At 43.1% G+C, this 14,024-nt stretch overlaps 1 protein-coding gene and 1 pseudogene across 4 annotated transcripts in view; one reads left to right on the top strand and one right to left on the bottom strand.

The window, feature by feature from the left end:
* The window catches only part of MGAT5 (alpha-1,6-mannosylglycoprotein 6-beta-N-acetylglucosaminyltransferase), a 364,486-nt gene that overhangs the window by 89,118 nt on the left and 261,344 nt on the right, over window positions 1–14,024 (top strand). The gene's annotated exons all lie outside the window — the stretch shown is intronic.
* On the bottom strand, window positions 3,382–13,098 carry LOC125121927 (selenide, water dikinase 1-like; annotated as a pseudogene).

Genomic DNA, 14,024 nt, shown 5'->3' with positions numbered 1-14,024 from the left:
ACTGGATCTCTAACCCACTGAGCGAGGCCAGGGATCAAACCTGCAACCTCATGGTTCCTAGTCGGATTCGTTTCCACTGCGCCACGACGGAAACTCCTGGGAAGAACTTCTGAGTGGGCTGGATGATCACCCTTCCTGGAGTTGGTTTTCTTTGTATAGATTATATTAAGGAGTGGTCTTTATTCTTCTTAAATTTTTTATTAAAGTATAGTTGATTTACAGTGTTCTGCCAATTTCTGCTGTACAGCAGAGTGACCCAGTCATACGTATATATGTACCCTTTATCTCCCGTCGAGTTCTACCTCAAGTGATTGGATGTTTTCCCCTGTACTGTACAGCAGGGCCTCATTGCTTATCCACTCTAAATGTAATAGTTTGCATCTACTAACCCCCAACTCCCAGTGCATCCCACTCCCTCCCCCTCCCCCTGGGCAACCACAAGTCTGTTCTCCATGTCTGTGATTCTGTTTCTGTTCTGTAGATAGATTCATTCATGCCATATTTTCCTGGAGATGGTGTTCTTGGTGTAGATTGTATTAAAGAGTGGTCTTTATTCTTTGTGCTGTGCTGGGTTAGGTCTTTGAGGATTGGGGAGTCACAGTTTTGCTATGCCCATAACTGGCTTTGTGCTCTCCAGCAGGTCACTTAATATATCTGAGCAGCTACAACAAATGGTCTTGAAGGTCCCTCCACCTTTAAAATGCTGTGAGCTTAAGAATAAAATAGACCTGCTTTATTTTTCGGAAACGCCAGTGTAAAAGCTTTAGATGATCCTTATGGAATTAAAAGTAAATTTCCCCCAGTCTGTCATTTAAAGATAGCTCCCCTTAGCCTCCTGTTTCCATACTCTGGACGTAGTATTCTTTGATAGTTGAATTTTCTCATTGCCTTTATTGTTCTTTAACATTTTGTGAGACATTTGTTTAGTCCCCAAGCTGAGCTAAAAATGGGTAGCAGAAGTGGAAATTTCCACTGAGTGTAGAATTGGTCCAGATTTGCCTTGTGCTTGGGAATTGTGACCCATGACCTCTCCTTGGTGTTGGTGAAAATATTGTTAGCCTTATTTTTGAAAAGAGATTTTTAGGCTGTTGCTTCTGGTACTGAAATACTAGCATGGGATGTGTGTGTATATACTTTTTTTCTTGCAGATCTTTAGGTTAAAAACAAATCTATATAGTATTTAAAGGATCTTTTAGAAACATCATTTCATGTGTATATGTTTTTGATTCAATGTAGGATCTGTTTCCAAAGTAAAATGATCATTTAAAAAAATATGACATCTCAGACCTCTTAGTGTGCTACCTGTTTTTCTCTTAGGTGCAAAATTGCCTTTCCATTAAGTGCTTTTAATAAATGATAGTTGATGCTCATAAGTGCCATGGATCTTTAACTCCACCTTTATCCTATATGTATGTATGTATGTATGTATGTATATGTATGTATGTATTTTTCTTTTCATGGCTGCACTTGTGGCACTTGGAAGTTCCTGGGTTAGGGGCTGAATCAGAGCTGCAGCTGTGGCCTATGCTACAGCCATAGCCAACACCAGATCTGAGCTGCATCTGTAACCTATGCAGCAGCTGTGGGAATGCTGGATCCTTAACCCACCAAGGGAGGCCAGGGATCAAACCTATCCTTTAAAATCTGAATCTCCTACCTTAACAAGACTAAGCTGTAATAGGTTAATGGGAATCCTGTGGTTATTTGATTTATATGTAGATTTCCTTAAGGCATAGTTTCTGCTTTTGATTTTTTTCGACAATTTAAAAATTACTCTGAAGAGAGGATTCACACAATTCAGTAATTTCATTCGTTAGTTCACCAAACATCCATTGCATTCTTACTGTGCCAGGAACTCAGATGCATGCAGTGGAGAGTGGTGGCGATCCAGAATAACAACGATGAATAAACTGTCCTTGGCATCAAGATCCCAGCAGACTTGACTTTTAACGAGCACATATACCACAATATACTCCGACCCATTTTTTTAAAAAGCTCTCTGATCCCTTAGGAGCTGGGATATTTTTACATTTGAACTTGGTTATGATGTTGAGGAATTTTTTAAGTCAGAAGGGCCTTCCAGGCAGAGGGAACAATATTAGCATTGGAGAAGTGGCACTAGAGATGTTCTAGAAATTAAAACTAGTTAACATGGTAATTACAGGTAGAAAAATTCACTTCAAAAGGTAGATTGAGGTACAGATTGGCCAAAAGACTAAAGCTTGTATTTTTTGGTGGGGCTAGCATGTAAAGTTTGATGTTTGGAATTAAAGGGAGATTATTGAGTCCCTAACTTAATTTGCCATCCTTTGGAGTTTAAGATAATGATGTTTGCCATATTGATAGGTTTAGGAAGAAAAGGAAAGCATGAAGGGATGGCTTCTTGAGCAGCGATTCTTCTATACCATGTCAGAAAGAAAACCTAGAAATGATCATGCTAAGTGAATTTAGTGAAATACAAACATCATATGATATCACTTATATGTGCAGTCTAAAAAAATGATATAAATGACCTTACTTGCAGAGCAGAAACAGACACACAGACTTGAAAACAAACTTATGGTTACCAAAAGGGACAGGTGGAGGTGGGGTGAACTGGGGTTTTGGGACTGGCATATGCATACTGATGTATATGGAATGATTGGCCAACGGGGACCGGCAGTATAGTGCAGGGAACTCTACCCAGTATTGGGATTATCTATGTGGGAAAAGAATCCAAAGGAGAATGGATATATGTATGTGTGTAACTGAATTACTTTGCTGTACAGCAGAAATTATGACAACATTGTCAATCAGTTATACTTCAATAAAACTTAAAAAAAAAAAAACCCTTGTATTAGGATACATGTACAACTGCTGAAACAGAAACCCCAAGTGATAGTGACTGAAAAAACCTAGAGTTTAGTTTTCCTTTATGTTCAAGTTGGTTAGAATCACACTTCCCTTCTGCTGAAAACTTGGGACTTAGGCTCTATCCAGTGGGTTGTGTTGCTCTGCCATCTCTAGTGTCACTCTTTTTGATATTGTCCAAGATAAGGGAGGAGAAAGGATGGGAGGAAGGACAAGGGAAGATAATGACCTAGAAGTGGGACATACTTTTTCAATCCATCCTCCATTGGGCAGAGTCCCATCACATTGCCACCTGCTGCTAGGAGATGTTTGTGCTCTGCCCATTTGCTGATTCTATGCGAGGAGTGGAGAATGGTTTCGTGGGAGCAGTATCTGGGCCTCGTCTTCTGGAGCTGAAGCTATTGGTGATGACAAAGAACAGGTTCTTGAAAACCTGAGTAATCCAGAAAGTAGCCAGAGCCTACTTTTCTAGGAGTTCTTCACACTGACAAATGAAACATTTTATCATCTCTCTTGGCCTCTTCAAACTCCCTAAACCTGGTAGGTGGCCTCGAGCTGCCCTCTTTGAATGTCACTGTCATGAGCAATGCAAATGCCTGGGTGGATGTGCACATTTCTTGCTTTCAAGGTCTGCCCAGCTCTGAAGGTGCCCAGCATTCCGACCCAGCATTCTTCAGAACTGCCAAGCAACTGGCAGTGATGCCCAGGAAGTTTTTTGGAGGACTCCTTTTGATCTGGAGTCCAGCTGGGTGGGAGGCCGGGCAGTCATGGGCCATCTGGACTCCCTTCAAGGTGACTGAGTTAATGGGATCTCTTGGGCATTTGGTTGCAAAGCAGCCCTTGGACCTGGAGTGCCCTGGGTGTGGGGGAGTGTAGTCAACCCACCCTTGACGTGCTTTTTAGAGCTGCTGCTACCAAACCTGTCTCATGATCAAGGTCACCTGGAAGAGGGGCTGTTACATCTCTGGGTTCCTAGGACCCACCATAGTAGACTAACTCTACCAGGTTCTTAGGGTGGTGCCCAGGAATGGACATTTCAGCAACGCTTCTTCTGTGTGGGTTTAATGGTGGTCAGGTTACACTGCTTTGTAACCTTTCTCTTACTACTTCCAACTCTGGGTAACTACATCTCATTTCCCCTTCTATTAACGGGTTTATATTATAGCTTAACTTGTAAGTGCTAAGCCCTGGGCTGTTTCTGATGCTCAGTAAGCGTCAGAGACACAGAAGTTTATTTTCTGCGTGAATGGTATTTGTGTGCAGCTCCCAGACGCCCTTGAAATGTATTCTCATGGCATATTAAGTTGTCTTACAACATTTTGGTTAACAGAAGGTAAAAATTAGCACACCAGGAAATGTGGCATGTGTACCATTTCAGAGAAATTAAATACTTTTAGATTTTCCAAAACTGGTGATAGATTTGAAAGTAAACATAAAACTCCATTCTGGGGTTTTTATATACTAAGCCAGTGTTTTGTAGGGAAATCGTTTCCATGTCCTTTGGCTAAATTCTTAGCGTACAGAATTCCCTTCCTTTCTTAACTGCACTTCTTTGCCTCCGTCCTCCACCTTTCCCAAGAAGACAGTTTATTTTCCTGTTTCCTGGTAGGACTCAGAAGCTTGTATATTCCATAAAACAACTCAGGATCTGAGCTATGTCTGTGACCTACACCACAGCTCACGGCAATGCCAGATCCGTAACCCACTGAGCGAGGCCAGGGATCAAACCCGAGTCCTCATGGATGCTAGTTGGGTTCATTAACCATTGACCCACAACGGGAACTCCCTGGTCCTGTTAGTTTAAGGGAAGCAGGTATTGATTGGGTACCAACTGGGTGTTGTGTATGTTGAAGTGGAACAGATGGCAGAATTGAACCTGGTCCTTGCCCACAAGGAACTTCTGTAGTCAAGAGAGCATTAACACCTCATGCATAATGACTAAAATATGTTAAATACTTGAGGATTTCCTTTCTCTCTGTCTTGGGTCTTCTCTGAAATGAAAGTTGATTATGTAGGCCTTTGCACTTAGCAATAAGTGTTTCCTTTGGACAATGATGACTGTTTTCACCCACCTCCCCTTGGTAAAGACTAAGTCACAACTTTGGGGAAGTGTTCCAGAAGTACGTGTGTGACTGACCTTGGTAAGGACAGTGCTCATAGTCATGCTTGAAGGGTTTCAACAGATTTTCTGCCAAGGGAATGTAGCTAGCGGCCTGAACACTTCAGGCAGGGCTGCATGGACGTCCTCTGACATCATCTTCCTTTGTGAGTTCTTCTGGACATTTCTCTTATCTCTGCAGTGGTGCTGCCTTCCTGGGTGTTCCGCTCTTCGTTGCTGCTGGTTAGTGGGACCACTGGTCTTTTTCTTCTTGTCTCTATAGTCTCTCTTTTGTCTTTCTCCCCCCCAGACAAACCCAATTTGGTTCAGGTCAAGTGTCTTTCACTGTCCTGTCTTTCTTATTAGCCTTTCTCCATTTATTTATTCATTCAAGGAATTAGATGAGTACTTACTATGTGCTAGGCCCTGTTCTCATCACCAAGGATGGGAATGGGATGAAATGAAGTTGGTGAGGTAGCAGAAGGCCAGCTAGTCTGTATATAGCTAGGGTAAGGAGTTGCAGATTTCCCTTCATTGTAATGGGAATCATGGCAATGAAGGGGACAGCCCTACTAAGCCTTACATTTCCATCAGTGCCAATATTCTGTGTTACCTACTGGTATTTGGCCACAGTGAGATCCAAGGGCCAGGTGACACATTTTATTTCCTCCCTAGAAGTGACATGCCCTGCCATCCTCACTGCCTTGATAGATTGATCCTATGCAACCAAGTACAGCGGAACCTTGTACTTTGTGATTATCTTGACTCAGGGAGGTGCTGTGGGAAGAAAAGTTAGGGCCACTAACTGCCTGGCTGTCACTGTGTTGATACTAACTAATGGTTCTTCTTGACTCTTGCTGGTGTTGGATGGAAAAGAGAAAATGAATAAAGTATGCTTGGAGCACATCATTGTTATCCATATTTCGAGATACGGCTGTCTTTCTTTACGCTGATTTCCCACTTCCTTCCCCATTTGGGGCTGTGCCTGGAGTCTTCTATCTCCTCCTCTGCCATGCCTGTAAATTATCACCAGGGCTCGTAAAGATGGTGTGTTCTATTGCATCATAAAATGCACACTCATGACTTTAAGTCATGTCAATGCTTGGGTTTTCCATAAGCTACTTTGGATTTTGAATACAAATGAAAAAATGGGTTTATTCTTCAGCTTGGGGGAGCTTATCTGCTGTACTTATTTGTTCAACTACCTTTATTCAAGACCTACTTTGTGCCTGATTTTAGTCCTGGGGCTGTTTGGGGAAAAAATGGAGAGGATATGGTCTTTGCCCTCTTGAGGCCTCCCTGATATAGTTGGGGCCTGTTGACCTGTGAACCAATAGGTAAATGCAGTCTTAAGTGATAATGTTAAGGTAGGTCCAGGAATCATGGGAGCTCAAAGACGTGTCTTTGAGGGGCACCAAAGAGAGGGGTTGGCTCATCCCGAGATGGTGGAGTGGGGAAGGATGTAATCCTCTCTCAGACTTTGGCCATAATAAGCAAATGGTTTTTCTCTGTCCCTTCTATTTGAAAAGCCTCTTGCTTTTCATGTTTTCTAAGGTAGAGAGCCCGCGGAGAAGAGGGGAAATGGATGACAGAGCAGGAGGAGGGAAGAGGGGGGAAGAGTAGATCGTTAAATGCCCCTTCGATGCCTCCAGAGGCCCTCCTCTGTCACTTACAGTCAACCCATGACAGCTCCAGTGGGGGTGAAACAATTGTTATGATTTGTCTTTGGATCCTTCTCTCCCCTCACCTTCAGAGTGACCTGTGCTTGCCAGATCCCCTGAGGTGGGTGCTGTCTAGTGAGCTAACAGCCACACAGTGCTAATGAGAAAACAGAATGGTCCTCTGCGGTGGCCTTGATGGCCGCGGGGTGCCAGCATCTTTCTCTGCTTGACACAGTGCTCAGGGGGCTGCGCTCCCCATGCCAATGGCCTGCTGCTTTTTTTCTTTTTATTAATAGGAGAACAGTGACTAGCCGTTACACCAGAAGCTGCTGCTAAGTTCTCAGGCTTAAACTGCTCTGTGCTAATGTGCACTTTGTTGTCTGTAATACAAGCTGCCAGAGTTTGGCCACTGCTTGGCCAGATAGTGGAAGGGGGCTTCGTAGTTATATGCAGCTATATTAATTCTTTTCTTTTCTATGATAAAATAGTTGATTTAGTTGATTTAGTGTTGTATTAGTTTTCAGGCTAGCAAAGTAAGTCAGTTTTACATATGCATATATCCATTCTTTTTCCCCATGTAGGTTATTAAAGACTATTGAGTAGATTTCCCTGTACTATATAGTATAAGTCCTTGTTAATTACCTATTTTATATACAGTAGTGTATATATGTTATTCCCATCCTCCTAATTTATCCCTCCCTTTCATGGTTTCCTCTATGGGAACCATTAAATTTTTTTTGAATCTGTAAGGTTGTTTCTGTTCAATAAGTAAGTTCTTTTCTATAATTTTTATTAGATTCCACATATAAATGATATCATGATATTTGTCTTTCTCAGTCTGACTTAGTATGATAATCTCTAGGTCCATCCATGTTGCTGCAAATGGTATTACTTCATTCTTTTTTATGACTGAGTAATATTCTGTTATATATATGTACCACATTTTCTTTATTCATTCCTCTCTTGATGGACATTTTATTCATTCCTCTCTTGATGGACATTTAGGTTCCTTTTCGTGTCTTAGCTACTGTAAATAGTGCTGCAGTGAACATTGAGGTGCATCTATCTTTTTGAATTAATGTTTTTCTCTGGATACATGCCTAGGAGTGGGATTACTGGATGGTAGTCCTATGTTTAGTTTTTTAAGGAACCTCCATACCATTCCCCAAAGTGGCTGTGCCAATGCAATAGATGATGAATACATGAAACTAGTTTTATAGCATCATTGTTGTTGATGTTGTGGTTGTTATCAAATACTTTTGAAACCACTCAACCCAAGGACATAGACTTGCTAGGAACACACATCTCTCTATTTCTCTTTTCTGCCATCTCCCTGCCTCCTGCCTCAGTAACCACTGGCCAGAATTTTATGGTTTTTGTTCTTTTATGCAGCTTCTCTACATTGTGGCTGGCTCAGGGGTGGGTAGCTGGATAGGGGTGCTACTGTAGGTATTTGCTCTGGCTGCCAGTTCTGGTAGTCCAGATCACTTGTTTTTTTCTTTTCTTTTGTGTCTGTGGGTAAGGGGGTGGGTGAAAAATGTCCTTAAGAACCTCCTCCACTTATGAGAATAGCAGTAGCAACACCTCTAAGAGTACATTTTAGCCAGGAGTTTTTTTATGTCAAACTTTATCATATAAGGCCCATTGTCTCCTTTTATGTTATTTATTTTACATTGTCTCCTTTTATAACAATTATTTTGTAATGGTGTCTTTGCCACACTGAATGCAAGTCATAGATAATATAACCTACCAGCACACAAAATTGGGGGGAAAAAAATCAATGCAACTTCCTAGCTAATGTAAGAGAGAAATAAAAGTAATGCACAATCAATTAGATATTTCATTATCTAAATGCTGGGGCCCAGCTGTGTTAAGAAGACAAAATGATGTCTTCAGATCCCTGAATGTATTTGTAAAATCACCAATAAAGGTAACAACTCTAAGTATAGAATTGATTTGGTGACTGGTATTCTTTTCAGAAGTGGATTTGTTGTGATAGGATTTTTTTTTTTTTTTTTCCTAACACTTAGATTGTGGAAAAGTTGAAAACAAAACAAAGTATGTTCTTGGTTCCTTTTCCATTATAGTTGCATTCTGGGAAAATTTAGAAGATGTGGAATCTGTTTAAAAAGCACTTTGTCCCCATCTGTACTCCTGACCCTCCTGACGGGGGTCCTAATCTCCAGGGCAGGTCAGAGTCCCATGGCATGTTTATAATGCAGATTTCCAGGCTCTGCCCCTGGTGGTTTGGCAGCTATGGGGTGGGGCCCTGGAATTTGCATTTTTAATAAGCATGCCAGGTCATTCCAATGCAGTTACTGATCTTGGGACAAGGTTTGAGACATGCTGTTTGAAACTTGATCTTTATTCGCCTTGAGGGCTCTCCAAGGGATCTCCCTGGTAGAGGAACACTCAGAGTCTACTTTTTTATCCTTTTTTTTTTTCTTCTCCCATCTGACCAGAGGTTTCCAACACATTTCATTTTGCAGACCACCAGTTTGTAGCTTTTAATAGCAACATGGGTATCAATCCCTATAAAGCATTCAATTAATTTCAATTCCACAGCAGTCCTTGGTCCTACACACCCAGCTTAGGGCGTGAGTTCCAGTTACACATGCAAAAGAGGATGCATCCAAGGTACAGCTTTTTCCAGGGCCTTCATCTCCCCAGTGGTGGTTTCTTTGGCAAGAAGTCATGCTGTTTTCTCTACTTTGCCTCCTGTGAGCAGGAAGCGTTCAGAAACAGGCAGCACTGGTGGACAAGCCCACTTGAGAAGTGAGTGCACTTGTGCGTGAGGACAGGAGTCCTTCCTAGATGCTCAGTAGGTGAAAATACAAGGAAGCCTCTTTTTTTTTTTTTGTCATTTTGCTATTTCTTGGGCCGCTCCCGCGGCATATGGAGGTTCCCAGGCTAGGGGTCGAATGGGAGCTGTAGCCACCAGCCTATGCCAGAGCCACAGCAACGCGGGATCCGAGCCGCGTCTGCAACCTACACCACAGCTCATGGCAACGCAGGATCGTTAACCCACTGAGCAAGGGCAGGGACCGAACCCGCAACCTCATGGTTCCTAGTCGGATTCGTTAACCACTGCGCCACGACGGGAACTCCAAAGCCTCTGTTTTTAAGTAACACGGATACATACCTTTTTAGATCACCTATTTATTCGAGAACTACAAAATTTAATTTAAGAAACTATAGGTCCTGGAGTTCTCGTCGTGGCACAGTGGAAACAAATCTGATTAGGAACCATGAGGTTGCAGGTTCAATCCCTGGCCTTGCTCAGTGGGTTAAGGATCCAGCATTGCCATGAGCTATGGTGTAGGTCTCAGATGCGGCTCAGCTCTGGTGTTGCTGTGGCTCTGGCTTAGGCTGGCAGCAACAGCTCTGATTCGACCCCTGGCCTGGGAATCTCCATATGCCGTGGGTGTGGCCCTAAAAGAGACAAAAAGACACACACACAAAGAAAAGAAAAAAGAAACTGTAGGTCCTGAGACTAAAAAGTTTTATAAAGCTAAAATCTAGTTTTCCCCCCAATAAATTGTATTTTAGCCAAAACCCTCCTGATCCTTCTAAAATAATACTAAAAAATACATCTGATTATACAAGAGCAATAAAAAACCTAAATATTTATTTGAATAACTAGTTGAAGTTCAAGCTGCTCAGTTGACGACGTGAGTTTATACACAGATCAACGGAAAGCATTCACAGAAAAGTACTGTGCAAAGGACACAATCATACTAAGAATTAGGCTGAATAGCTGCTGATTTTCAGAAAACAAAAGGCCTAAAATCACTGTACAAAATATAAAATGTATTAAACACTACCATCCACAGAAATCTTTATTGATTATATTTAAAAATTGTGTAATTATATATTGACTTGTAAATCGAGTCTTATACTTGAACCCCCTTTTGGAGGGCAATTCCTTGCTATACTACCAAACATCTAATTACATTGCAAAAAGTTTCCTTTTTTTGCTATCAATAAAGAAAACAGTTAATGACATTATTGTTAAGTATTAACGAAGCTACAAAAAAAGAAATGTCTTCAAAGTGCTTTCCATGCAGAGTTAAGCACTTGCTTTTTTTAACTGAATGCACTCTTGGGATATGGCCTGGGACACAGATGCTCTTGAATTAGAAGACTGGAAGGAGTCATGCAACCCTCTCGCTACTGGGGTACTCTTGTGTCAGTCACCAATCCCGTCTTTCCAGAATATCATTCCAGGAGTTTCTACTGCAGCGCAACGAAATGGGTGGCCTCTTGAGAGTGCTGGGACTCAGGTTTGATCCCTGGCCCAGCACACTAGGTTAAGGATCTGGCATTGCCACAGCTTCGGATCTGATCCCTGACCCAGGAACTTCATATGTCGTGGGGTGGCCAAAAAAGAATATCATTCCAGCCACTTCAAAAAGGATCAGACTGATAATGATAAATATACCTAAAATGAAATGACACAAACTGCTCCTAGAATGGGTAATGTCTGTGCTATTTGAAAGCATCTTTAAAAAGAGACTACTCATCAAGAGAAGTGTCTAAAGATTCAAAATGAATCAACACTACTGGATAACAATGTAATTCTCAACTCAGAAGTTGCCTCAAGATTAGGTGCATCTTCAGTTACTGTAATAAGAGAAAAAGCAGTGCATTTTATTTTATTTTTTTCTTTTTAGAGCCACACCTGCGGTATATGGAGGTTTCCAGGCTAGGGGTCGAATCAGAGCTGTTGCTGCCAGCCTACGCCACAGCCCCAGCAGCACCAGATCTGAGCCATGTCTGTGACCTACATCACAGCTCACGGCACTGCCAGATCCTTAACCCACTGAGCGAGGTCAGGGATCGAACCCACAACCTCATGGTTCCTAGTCGGATCCGTTTCTGCTGTGCCATGATGGGAACTCCAGCAATGGATTTTATTAATTGCTTCCACTTACAAATCAACTTAAAGTCACCAGATGTGTAGACACAATGAGTTTTTTTGTTGTTTATAGTCTTTAACTGAAATGATGACAAAGGACATAGAGCTATTTAAAAACAAAACCACAGAGCACCCCGGCTGAGATAAAGAGGTGGCATCCACTGTGGGGTTCACGTTCTGCGTGGCCACCTGCTGCGTGACCTTGGTGATCCAGGGTTTGCCTATGATCCTGACTTGTGGTTCCCCTCCTCCACAACCCCAGTCAACCCCAATAATCCACAAATGGAGACCTCACTATATGTAGGAGACTTTATTTCTGCACAGAACCCAGCTGCTTGCTCATGCAGTAAATAGATTAGAATTAGGCTTTCGGATGTCTCCGAGCAGGTCTGGGTGCATGAGGCTGAACATGTTTCCACAGGCCTTGCTCATTGCTGCCATCTTGACAAGGACCGAGAGGTCGTGAATCATGATGTACATCTGGTTCTTCTGCTGCTTGGCCAGATTCTACATCTGGCCCAGGATGTCAATGGCCATGTGGGTGTTGAACATGTGCATGAGTTCCACCACTGTCCTGTTGAGCCTGGCCATGTTCATCATCGCCTCTTGCTCCAGCTCCATGTCTTCCTGGGTGACCAGTAGCTTGATTTTATTCCATTTTTTGGGAATGGCCAGCCACAGGTGCATGGTCACGGCCACTTGCATCCCCTCGGGCTTTGTCAGCACTAGCACATCCCCTGGCCCTGTGCTGCCTGGCATGATCAATTTGTTGGCTGGCAGACAGTTGTAGCCACACCTTCTAAAACAATCCAGGGGTTTAACACTGTTTGACCAGCTGTAATAGATGTTCCTGCCTCCTCTGCTGCATTTTTAAAACCCTGTATAGTGAGTTTCCTGCGTGGCTCAGTGGTTAACGAGCCCAACTAGGATCCATGAGGATGCAGGTTTAATCTCTGACCTCGCTCAGTGGGTTAAGGATCTGGCATTGCCCCGTGAACTGTATTATAGGTTGCAGATGCGTCTTGGATCCCACGTTACTGTGACTGTGGCGAAGGCCCGCAGCTGTAGCTCGGATTCAATCCTGAGCCTGGGAACCTCCATGTGCTACAGGTGCGGCCTTAAAAATGTTAAAAAAAAAAAAAAACTAAAACAAACCTGTATAATTAGGGGCATCCCTTTATCGCTTTCCCTGTTGGTCATTTTATTACTGTTTCCAAGGAGCATCAGAATATTGTCCCATTCTGTGACCCCCATGATGCAGAAGTTACTGAGGATGTTGGCACAGGCTCTCCTGCCCATCATGTAAGGGTCATCCATGATGTAGTCCGTGGTCTGAACCAAGGCAAGACTGCCATGCCCCGAAGGAATAACACCGGTATCCATCCCGATGCTGAGCCTTGGCATAACTGCTCAACTTATTGGAAGTGGTTCTCTTGTAAGGATTTCAGCAGTTTCTCCAAGGCATCTTGAGGCACTCTGTAGCCAGTGCCTTTCAGTTCAGTGAATCTGGTTAACCAGACGTTCTTGTCCAATTCACAAATTTCTGGGTTAAAGGACCCAGGTGCAGACATGGTTCTCGGCCGTGCACACCTCAAGGCTGCGCTCCTCCCCTCTCTCTCATAGTTGGCTGGTTTCTTTACAGCTGGTTCAGTTGGCGCCCTCGGCCTCCTGCCTCAAACTGGGCTCCTCTGCTCACACAATGCCGGGCGCACTTCAGTGTCACCTGAATAAAAACGCCGCTCTTGAAGCAGCAGAGGGCGGGAGGATCTGGGGGTCTGGGAGCCTGCTTATTTTACTATGGGGTAAAATATGTCTTCCAAGAAAGCTAAGGATCCATCACAGGAGGAATGATCGCATTTTTGGTGAGTCCTGTAAGGTACATTTCTAGCTCCATGATTCTTGTATTGGAAAAAGGGAAACTAATTTCGGAGTTCCCGTTGTGGTTCAGCGGTAATGAACCTGACAAATATCTGATCGTTGTCCTCGCTCCGTAGGTTAAGGATCTGGATTTGGCATTGCTGTGGCATAGGTCTGTAGCAAGAATTTGACCCCTTGCCTGGAAACTTCCTTATGCCGTGGTGCAGCCCTAAAAAAGACAAAAAGGTCGGGGGAGGGCATTTTCAGAAAGCTCAGGTGATAGAGACATTTTAAAACTGGAGGGATACCAAGGTTTTCATGAGGCATGAAAGTATGAGGAAGCTGACTAGTGTTCTGGGAAAGAGTAGGGCCTGATATGGTCTTTTCTCAGGTCTTTGCTCTTGGTGATAGTAGGTAAGTCACCATCTCTTCTGAGTCACCATGGCACTCTCAAGGGCCATTAGGTTTAATAGACCCCTTCCTCTATAAGAAAAGTATTGAGGAGTTTCCTTGTGGTGCAGGGGGTTAAAAATCTGGTGTTGTCACTGCAGTAGCTCTGCTCACTACTGTGGTATGGGTTCAGTCCCTGGCCTGGAACTTCCATATGCCTAGGGTGCACCCATCCCCCACAAAAGTACTG

Source organism: Phacochoerus africanus, chromosome 3 (genome assembly GCF_016906955.1).
Source record: "Phacochoerus africanus isolate WHEZ1 chromosome 3, ROS_Pafr_v1, whole genome shotgun sequence".
In the NCBI taxonomy this organism is placed as follows: Eukaryota; Metazoa; Chordata; class Mammalia; order Artiodactyla; family Suidae; genus Phacochoerus; species Phacochoerus africanus.
The sequence above is the reverse complement of the archived record's forward strand: the minus strand, read 5'-3'. Positions and strand labels throughout refer to the sequence as shown.